This window comes from Notolepis coatsorum (genome assembly GCF_963971535.1).
Source record: "Notolepis coatsorum genome assembly, chromosome: 1".
Classification (NCBI taxonomy): Eukaryota; Metazoa; Chordata; class Actinopteri; order Aulopiformes; family Paralepididae; genus Notolepis; species Notolepis coatsorum.
The window spans coordinates 35,167,201-35,178,421 of NC_140165.1; positions in this window are offsets into that span (position 1 = coordinate 35,167,201).

An 11,221-nucleotide genomic window follows, 5' to 3' on the forward strand; every position below is an offset into this window, starting at 1 on the left:
CTCGGTCAGATCATACATCACTACGGACTCAACTTTCACTGCTATGCTGATGATACTCAGCTCTATCTCAGCACATCACCATCCTCCCAGCTCCCCACACAGTCCTTAGTCAACTGCCTCCATGCCATAAAAACCTGGATGTCAACCAAACTACTCAAACTGAACATCAAAAAGACAGAGCTCATGGTTGTGGCCCCTGTCGGGTATTCTTGAAAGAACGTGAGACTACAACTGTGAACTGATCTGGTCATTTATTTAGCATAGCCTTAACGTACGTTAACTTCCCGTTACCTTGGACTCCCCCCTACACATAGCCCCAGCCTCATTCCTATTGGCCGGCTCTAACCTTACTTCCTGTTCGTCATAACAATAGACCCGGACCACATAGAGAACTAGGATAACACCACATCTCCCCTTTCTCGAGAACAAAGGGTAGACTGCCTTTGTCTCATCAAACCTTAGAGGGTTATTCTGCCTCTTGTGTAGAAAGGTCTGTCCCTGTTTAACCCTGTAACACAAACAGTATTATTTATAGTGCCTTAAACTATACCCATAGCATTTACATTTTACATACCATATTTGCATAACATTTAATTTTTCTTGTTATTATACACATGTGCCTTTTTTTCCTTACGTCAGATCCCCTTTCCCCCCAGTTCACAGGTCAAGCCTATTAGGTTTCACTACAGTTCTCCCAGACCGGGTTTTGAGAGAGAGAGTCCCTTTAGGTGCGGCTTGGGGTACCACACCCGGTGACATGGGAGCCTGCTCAGGAGTTGGCTCAGCCTGCTCAGGAGTTGGCTCTGGCGTTTGGTGCTGTAGTGGGGAACCTCTGTCCTGTTCAGATGTCTGAAGAGGTATCAGGTGCAGGCGGTTGCGTCTCACCACCCCCTAAGGTAGATCCACCAAGTATGACCTTGGAGTGGAGTGCTTCTGGAGCACTGTCCCAGACTCTTCAGCGTCAGTGACCCATACTTGTTCTCCTGGTGACAAGTCACTGAGAGCTTTGACACGGTGACGTCTGTTGTAATTTTCAGCGTCCGCCACGCCTCTCTTCTCCTCCTTCCGAGCGAACGCACTGCAGTCCGGCAGCGCAGGAACCAGCTGGGAGGGAATGGTCGGCACCGTGGTGCGGAGACGTCGGCCCATGAGAAGTTGAGCCGGGCTGTAACCACTCTGGAGAGGTGTGGCTCTGTAGGCGAGTAGAGCCAGATAAGGATCTCCAGCCTTTTTCAGCAGATTTTTCACTGTCTGGACTGCGTGTTCCGCTTCGCCATTACTTTGAGGAAACCTCGGGCTGCTGGTGACATGCCTGAATCCATATACGCTGCAAAGGACGCGAAGGCCTGTCCAGAAAACTGTGGCCCATTATCTGACATCAGGACCTCTGGGATGCCATGGTGGGCGAAGATTGAGCTGAGGTGAACGATGACGTCGGTGGACCTGGTGTGAGATAACAGTGCAATCTCAACATACCTGGAGAAGTAGTCGACAACAAGCAGGTATGTCTTGCTTCCCAAGACAAACAGATCTGCCCCCAACTTCTGCCATGGTCTTTCAGGGCGTTCAGACACCATGAGTGGCTCTCTGTGGTTATGGCGCTCTTGTATGCATGTCCTGCAGTTGAGTACCATGTTATTTATCTGCTGCCCGAGTCCCGGCCACCACACGGACTGATGAGCACGCGCTTTACATTTCACCACACCTTGGTGTCCCTCGGGAATTTTGGCCAGCACGTCATTCCGCATTGTTGCTGGTATTACAAGCCGTGCTCCTTTCAACAGTAATCCATTTTCCACTGTGAGTGTATCTCGCTCTGGCCAGTCGTTTTTCAACAGCGGTTCTTCATTTACATGCGCTGGCCATCCTTCTGTGCACAGTGTTATAATACGTGAGCAGACACTGTCAGCTCTCAGCTGTTCTTTCAGGTTTTCCATGTATGAGGCACTGACAGGTAGACTCTCTATAACAAAGTCCAAGTATATGTTGGTGCTCTCCATCAGCTCTTTATCTCCTGCAGACATGCGTGACTCCACAGGTGCACGTGACACTCGTGACAGCATGTCTGCTGTCCAAAGTGACTTCCCTGGTACATGCACGATGGAGTATGAGTAGCGCATGAGCCTCATTCTGAAGCGCTGGATTCTTGGTGGCAGCAGATCCAGTGCTTGGGCTCCAAGTAGACTGAGTAGGGGTTTGTGGTCGGTCTCCAGGCAGAAATGTTTCCCCTACCCTCTGGAACTCTCTCCCCCCCGAAATCCGCAATGCCCCAACCCTGGACACCTTCAAAACTGCTCTTAAAACACACCTCTTCACCAAGGCTTTTCCCCATCAGTTAGTTTGGGCGGGGGGTGTGATTCCTCAGCCCTTGTGTGGGTGAATGTAAGAATTTCCTAACGTTTTCTTTCCCCTATTATTTCATGCACACTTTATTCATTGTTTTAAATTATTATTTTCTTTTAAGTTATTTTGTGCATCACTCTGTTTAGAATTTGATGCAAATTTGCAATGCATGAGGGTCATCCTTTTGTTTTAAATGGCTGCATAAAGCAAGCATTTGTTGACTCTCATGTTTATAAGAGTATTAAAACAATTAAAACAATAAAAAAATATCCGTTTAAGGTAGATTTAGAACAGATAAAAAAAAATTGATTAATTTGCGATTAATCGCGATTAACTATGGACAATCAGATTAATCAGATTAAATATTTTAATCGATTGACAGCCTTAATATATATATTAATTCAGCTCAAACTTGTGCATGTGGAAAACCTTTGTTGCGCGTGCATTGGCTTGAAAAATTATGCAGAGCTTACTCTATTTCTGAACAGATAAACTCACCCGTGCTAATTTCTCCAAAGTTGCCCACTGCAGCTTCAAACTGTTGCTTGTGTATTGACTGGACTATCCCAGGTCAGAAGAATGTGCTTGATGTTCCAGAAAGCACCGGCTCCTAAGTAAGTTTGAGACATCACCCACCTGTACTGTAAAGATGGAAACTGCAATGATGCCAGCAAATGCCAATGTCTTTCAGTGGGCTTGACTTGCACTGCGTTTTGCTCTTGCTCTTTCCCTGACTGCCCAAATATGATCCATTTTGTCACTGATGATAATGTGGATGAGTGATGGTGATGTGTTGCTAGAATCAACAATCATCAAGAGGCTTATTTGTCACATACATACCAGGGCAATGGGCATACAGTGAAATGCGGGTGGTCATGCCCACATCGATTGTGCAATACAATAATAAAATAGACATAGAAAAAAAAACAGGTAAGACATAAGATGTGCATGATAAAAATAGACATGATAAATTCCTGAGAAGGCACTGGTTCATATGTACACTACTATTATATACAATGTTAACTCTGTCATTATGTATTACTTACTATATCTAAAGTAAACTATACTATACAAGAACCACATCTGTTCTTTCCTTAAAGTGACTTTTATATTCTTCATTCCTTTAAAGTGACTTTTCATTTAGTTTAAAGTGATTGTTTAAAGCGGTTGCAGCATGTGTGTTGTGTCAGTGTTCAGTGTTCTGATGGCCTGGGGGAAGAAGCTGAGCCGGAGTCTCTCTGTGCTCGTAGCGTGTGTACGTAGGCGCTTGCCTGACCGCAGCAGCTTGTACAGGCTGTTGTTGGGGTGGTGGGGGTCTTTCATTATTCTGCAGGCTCTGGATTTGCACCTGAACTTCCTTAACTGTCTCAGGTGAATAGAGGCGCTGTTTCGCCTTTTTCACCACAGAATCTGTGTGTTGACCATGTCATGTCCTCTGTGATGTGGACTCCCAGGTACTTGAAACTGCTCACCCTGTCCACAATAGCCCCATTTATCTGTAGTGACGTGTGTGTCACCTGCTGTATTCTCCTAAAATCCACGATCAGCTCTTTGGTTTTACCAATGTTCAGAAGTAGGCTGTTATCCCGGCACCAGCGTGCCAGTTCATCAACCTCCTCCCGATAGGCCTTCTCGTCATTGTTAGAGATCAGCCCCACCACCACCGTGTCGTCAGCAAACTTCACTATGGAGTTGGAGCTGAACCTGGCCACACAGTCATGTGTGTACAGTGAATACAGCAGGGGGCTCAGAACGCTGTAGATTGAAATAAAGGTGTTCTATTTCTATTTCAACCTGATTCAATTGGATCTTTGTTTCCATATGAAGTATCATAAAATGTATCATATGAAATGTATAATTTATTAAATGTATCATAAATATATTAACATTATATACCAGAACATTACCTCAAGTGACTTTACTTTGCAGTAACATTGAATTTGTCAACATGCTTCTCACCACTGATAATGGGCTTTGGACTGAAGACTGCATTATGTCAATGTTTAATTTTCTTTCATTTAGGACACCTCATACATTTACTGATTTAACTCCCTAACCATGCATGCTATATTTACACATGTGGTATTGCTGGATTCAGCACAACCACACCTTTCCGAAAAAGCCCTCATCTGTGTTTCTATGACAATCCATGGCAGAGCTACTACAAAGTAAATGAGAACATTCTGCATAGATATTCATTTTTTACATTTCCGCTTATTTTAAGTGTGTACATAGGTATATATTTCCTACATGCATAAAGATATTCACATCCAGGTTTTTCTATTATGTTAAAGGAAAACTCCAACATTTTGGGAAATTAGCTTATTTAACATCTTCCCTGGAGTTAGACAAGAAGATACATACCTTTTTTGTCTCTGTGCGTGCATTTAGCTTAGGGAACAGTCGCTCCGTTAGCATAGCTTAGCTTCATCACTGGAAGTGAGGCGGATCTGGACCCTTACAGTGTATAGTTTGATTGATTGATTGAAAAGTTTATTAACAGATTGCAGAATACACTCCAAATACAACTCCAAAACGTTCATGTAAACATGTTGTGACCTGTGTATTCACCACGTGGAGAAATAAAAAATAATTGAATTAGACAATTACGTTTTATAAGCAAATATACTCTGAACAATTTTTTTGCCCAACCACTCCTCTCTGAGCGCAGCCAGTGATTTCAACGTGACGCCGTGTTTGTTTACATTCTCATTCATTCAAAAGATCCGAACCGATTGAAGTTTATGGATACCATGACTTGAAATCCTCTTACCTTGACGATTAAAAGCCTCCCCAATTTAGAAAACAGTAATCCAAGCCCTGGTATATTGTTATACCGGACGCTCTGAGCTAACCGGAGCTAACGCAGAACAGGAGGATGGTAAAGCATATATAATGACTTCCTTTCTGGGGTTGTCAAAATAAAAGTGCAACGTTTATAGCAGCGGAAAACGTTTATTTTGTACATTATCTAACGTTAACACGAACCTAAACTAACGTTACAACTAGCAACTGTCTGACTGCTAGCATGTCAAGTTTGAAAGCTCTTGGAGCTTGTATTATTAATCTACATGAGTTTATATGTCTCAACTCCCATACGGCCAGGCTATATTTTGGTAATTTTTTCCTTTGGGAGTGTATAACAATATCTATCCATTTAACACGTTTTGCAGTAATTTTTTTTATACAAGAATCCATTTCATATATGGGAGACCTTAGAGATGAGGAAAAACATGCTTGTGTTTCGTTCTACCTCCGGTAGGGGTATCTCAACATTTTGGGGGCATTGTCACTAGGCTAATTAGAGATGCAGAGAGAAGAAAGACAGACAGTGGAAGAAGGAGGGAAAGAGAAAGAAACAAAAAAAGAGAAAGAGATATAATACAAATATAAAAATAATGATGGATAATGGTGAATGACAGATAATCAGAGTGAGAGTGAGAGAGAGCAACAGCTGTCTGGGAAGCTCTCCAGAGAGAGAGAGAGAGAGAGAGAGAGAGAGAGAGAGAGAGAGAGAGAGAGAGAGAGAGAGAGAGAGAGAGAGTGTACAGGAGATAATGCATTAGCTGAGTTGCATCCCTGAGCATGTTTAATTCCCGCTGCCGTTGGTCCCTCAGCTCTTGTCACACAAGCACTATAGCCTGAGTACCCCTGAGGTAGAGAAGAGACAAGCAGCTAAACAAACACACACAGGAGATGAGTGGTGTAGGAGGTCTCTCCTTCAGAGAGAGAGAGAGAGAGAGAGAGAGAGAGAGAGAGAGAGAGAGAGAGAGAGAGAGAGAGAGAGAGAGATAGATAGATAGATAGATAGATGGATAGATGGATAGATGGATAGATGGATAGATGGATAGATGGATAGATGGATAGATAGATAGATAGATAGATAGATAGATAGATAGATAGAATGATTTATTGATTTAGAATGGAAATCACACATAATAGATTTGATCACAATATGAACAGGTATACATTTCTCCATTTACCAATAGGATTCAAATAAACACAATAAAGCCATAGGCTTGTTTCCATTGTGGTGAGAGAGAGAAAGAATGAGAGAGGGAGAATAAGAAAGAGAGAGAGGTGATGGTAGAGATTCAAGATTCAAGAGATTTATTTGTCACATACATTCATGAGACATGTAATGAAATGAAGGTGGCCATGCCCGCCTTGATTGTGCAAAACATACAAATAATAAAATAGAATAGATAATAAAATAGACATGATAAAAAGTACTAAGATAAAATACAATACAATGCAAATACAAATACAATAAGGTAGAGGGGAAGAGGGCGAGTACGAAAAAAAGAGAGAGGGAGAATAAGAAAGAGAGAGCGAGAGAGATAATGGTAGAGGGGAAAAAGGAGAGTAAGAAAGAGAGATAGTTATGTGATGGTAGAGGGGAAGAGGGAGAGTAAGAAAGAGATAGAGATAAGTGATGGTAGAGGGAAAGAGGGAGATTAAGAAAGAGAGAGATACCTGATGGTAGAGGGGGAAGAGGGAGAGTAAGAAAGAGAGAGATACCTGATGGTAGAGGGGAAGAGGGAGAGTAAGAAAGAGAGAGAGAGAGAGAGAGAGAGAGAGAGAGAGAGAGAGAGAGAGAGAGAGAGAGAGAGAGAGAGAGAGAGAGAGAGAGAGAGAGAGAGAGATGGCAGAGGGGAAGAGGGAGAGTAAAAAATAGAAAGAGAGAGAGATAAGTGATGGTAGAGGGGAAGAGGGAGAGTAAGAAAGAGAGAGAGAAAGGGAGAGGAAAGAGATATAGACGCTGAGAGGGCAGAGAAAAAGAGAAGGGGAATAGAAAGAGAGTAAGAGGAAAAGAGAATCAGAAAGAGAGACAGAAAAGGTGAAAATGAGAGCAACATTGCTCAACACACACACACACACACACACACACACACACACACACACACACACACACACACACACACACACACACACACACACACACACACACACACACACACACACACACACACACACACACACACACACACACACACACACACACACACACACACACACACACACACACACACACACACAGTCCCTCTGTCCCTCCTCGCCAGTCCAGTCACGACTGCGCGCACTAGGCTCACATTGTGTATTCATTACCACTAAGAGTCCCTGGCTTGTCTTGCCATTAGGCTGCATTACTACGCTCCGCGCTATCATGACATTGGTCACGCTCTGGGCGGCAGCCTGGTAACATGTCCAGAACCCATGTAGGATTTCCTTGGCAAAAAGTGTGTGTGTGGGGGGGGTCTGAGAGAGCGGGACGAGAGAGAGAGAGAGAGAGAGAGAGAGAGAGAGAGAGAGAGAGAGAGAGAGAGAGAGAGAGAGAGAGAGAGAGAGAGAGAGAGAGAGAGAGAGGAGAGGGAGAGATTACATTCCCGAGTAGATCTCCACGCTTTGTAGGAAATATGTCCGGAACGGAATGGCTGTTTCTTTTTTGATGAGGTGGCCGAGACAAATTGAAGCAGGCCATGAGGGGTCTCTGTATTCAGGATGCGGCTTGCGCACGGTTTGAAAAACGATGAATATAGACCTCTTCTGATTCCCCCAAAAGGAGCGGGCGGGGGTTTACACGCACAACTGAGTCGAGCTGTCAAGTTCCTGTGCAGTCAATCTCTCCAGATACTGTACGCTCGGAACGGGACCTGAATCTATAATGATCTTTAGGACCAGGGAGCGTTCATTTTGGATGGCAGGGGCTCAAGAACCGTCCTCCGGCTTACATGGATGTGTGGATAAGGAACGGTGCCGCGCCCTTGGACGACTGCTGGCCGGCTGGCTGGTATAGCTATGCAGATATACAGTACTCTATTCGCCGCAAATTGGGTTGAGGAGAGTGGCATGGCGATCACTCACAGGGACGTGGGAGAACACAGGTTGTTTGTTGTTCAGGAGCTTCAGCGGCAGAAGGTCACGGTTTGTTTTCCGGTGAGAGGGTGGGATAATATAACGTGCTGCAGCACGGCCACCTCGTTATTTTGTACTTGCTCTTCAAAGATCAAAGGTCCCTTTTCCAGGCGCTGTGCCCAATGCGGCCGGCCTCCACTTAAAAGCCAGGTAATCAAGACAAGTTAATCAGGCCTGTTGTTTTTTGGAAAGTGGGCGAAGTGGCAAGGCCTTGTTTTCAAGTACCTCTTCTTTGTTGTGCGCCCGTAACGATCGTGGCAAACAAAAATCTTTACATACATATGAGAGCGAGAACGGCTTTTATGGGTAACGCTTTGTGCAAGGGAGATCAAAGAGGCAGGAGCCTCTTCCCAGAATCCTATTGGTGGACGGGGCCTGCCTAAAATATTGAAGAATAGTTTCTGGTAATGGTATAGGTATGAATGGCATCGGCCACACAGTGTGGACCTATAGTAAACAGAGCCTAGAGTGACTGGCAGCTGTCAATTTCACACTATTTTGGTCTTTCACCAGTAGCTCTCCTTCAGTCTGTTGCAGACAGATTAGTTTCGGCAGCTACAATGGAGGCTGGCGCCGTGACCAAAGCACACACACACACACACACGCGCACACACACACACACACACACACACACACACACACACACACACACACACACACACACACACACACACACACACACACACACACACACACACACACACACACACACACACACACACACACACACACACACACACACACACACACACACACACAGACACATGCATGCACACACACACTAATTCAGCACTATACACAAGCTGGAATTTAATACACTAGTGCAGTGCCCATTTGGGGCGAGGCCATTCTGAGCATGTGGCTGTTGGTCATGTGTGCCCGTTTAGAACCAGCCAACTGCTTAGCTCCCAGAAGTTCTGCTGGCAGCGCTGTGGAGACCTGTGGTGTGGCTGCTTGCAGCGTCGTGGAGACCTGTGGTATGGCTGCTTGCAGCGTCGTGGAGACCTGTGGTGTGGCTGCTTGCAGCGCTGTGGAGACCTGTGGTATGGCTGCTTGCAGCGTCGTGGAGACCTGTGGTGTGGCTGCTTGCAGCGCTGTGGAGACCTGTGGTCTGGCTGCTTGCAGCGTCGTGGAGACCTGTGGTCTGGCTGCTTGCAGCGCTGTGGAGACCTGTGGTATGGCTGCTTGCAGCGCTGTGGAGACCTGTGGTCTGGCTGCTTGCAGCGCTGTGGAGACCTGTGGTATGGCTGCTTGCAGCGCTGTGGAGACCTGTGGTCTGGCTGCTTGCAGCGCTGTGGAGACCTGTGGTATGGCTGCTTGCAGCGCTGTGGAGACCTGTGGTATGGCTGCTTGCAGCGTCGTGGAGACCTGTGGTATGGCTGCTTGCAGCGTCGTGGAGACCTGTGGTCTGGCTGCTTGCAGCGCTGTGGAGACCTGTGGCATGGCTGCTTGCAGCGTTTCCAAGACCCGCTCGTCCGATGGACTTCACACTCGACACTGCAATACAACCACCAAACATAGAGTTAATTGTTATAGCGCCACCATCTGGTCAAATGGCACCAAATTCAACAGTGCACTCTCCTGCGTCCTCAGCAGTACGCCCGTCGTTGAAGTCGATCAGATGATTGGTTCTCGAGATATGCTGCACGCACGCACACACACGCACACACACACACACGCACGCACACGCACGCACGCACACATGCACACACACGCACACACACACACACACACACACACGCACACACAGACACAGACACAAACACACACACAAACACAAACACAAACACAGACACAAACACAAACACAAACACAGACACAGACACAAACACAGACACAGACACAAACACACACACAAACACAAACACAAACACAGACACAAACACAAACACAAACACAGACACAGACACACACAAACACACACAGACACACAGAGATTCCTTCCTTTCTAGTTTGAGATAAAAACCCATTTTCACCCAGAAATGGCATTTATTTCCCTCAGGCCACTTCGTCAGTGGTTTCTTTACACCACGATACATTCAACATGAAAGAACACGAGAGCGTCTCAACACAGGCTCATGAAAGAACACGAGAGCGTCTCAACACAGGCTCATGAAAGAACACGAGAGCGTCTCAACACAGGCTCATGAAAGAACACGAGAGCGTCTCAACACCGGCTCATGAAAGAACACGAGAGCGTCTCAACACCGGCTCATGAAAGAACACGAGAGCGTCTCAACACCGGCTCATGAAAGAACACAAGAGCGTCTCTCAACACCGGCTCATGAAAGAACACAAGAGCGTCTCTCAACACCGGCTCATGAAAGAACACAAGAGCGTCTCTCAACACCGGCTCATGAAAGAACACAAGAGCGTCTCTCAACACAGGCTCATGAAAGAACACGAGAGCGTCTCAACACCGGCTCATGAAAGAACACAAGAGCGTCTCTCAACACCGGCTCATGAAAGAACACAAGAGCGTCTCTCAACACCGGCTCATGAAAGAACACAAGAGCGTCTCTCAACACCGGCTCCGTCAGCCTCCTCGGCTCCTTCGCTGTGGCACAACCTCCTCCATTACAAAGCCTGACTAGTTATTGTCCAACAATACATTACGGCTCAGCGGTGGGGCCCCGCACTGGCATTTAAACGGAGAGCGGCTCGTTTATCCGGAGCACCTTGGTACCAGCCGTTAGCCGGCCGCTCCTATCTCCCCGGACGCACTCATCGTGACAGCCAGCCGCCTAATTGTTCATTTGAGTTAATCGCCCGACAAGTCGGAGCAATTTGGAGCACAATACCAGAGCTTTAATGGAGGCGGACGCGCTCGCCTGATGAGATCAAAATCACCATGCCACCCGCTGACCCCCCCCCCCCCCCCCCCAGGGGAATTAGCCCCGCCTCTCCATCTGATTGAGTAACTCACTAGGGGGGTATGGAAGAGAGAGAGTGTGTGTGTATG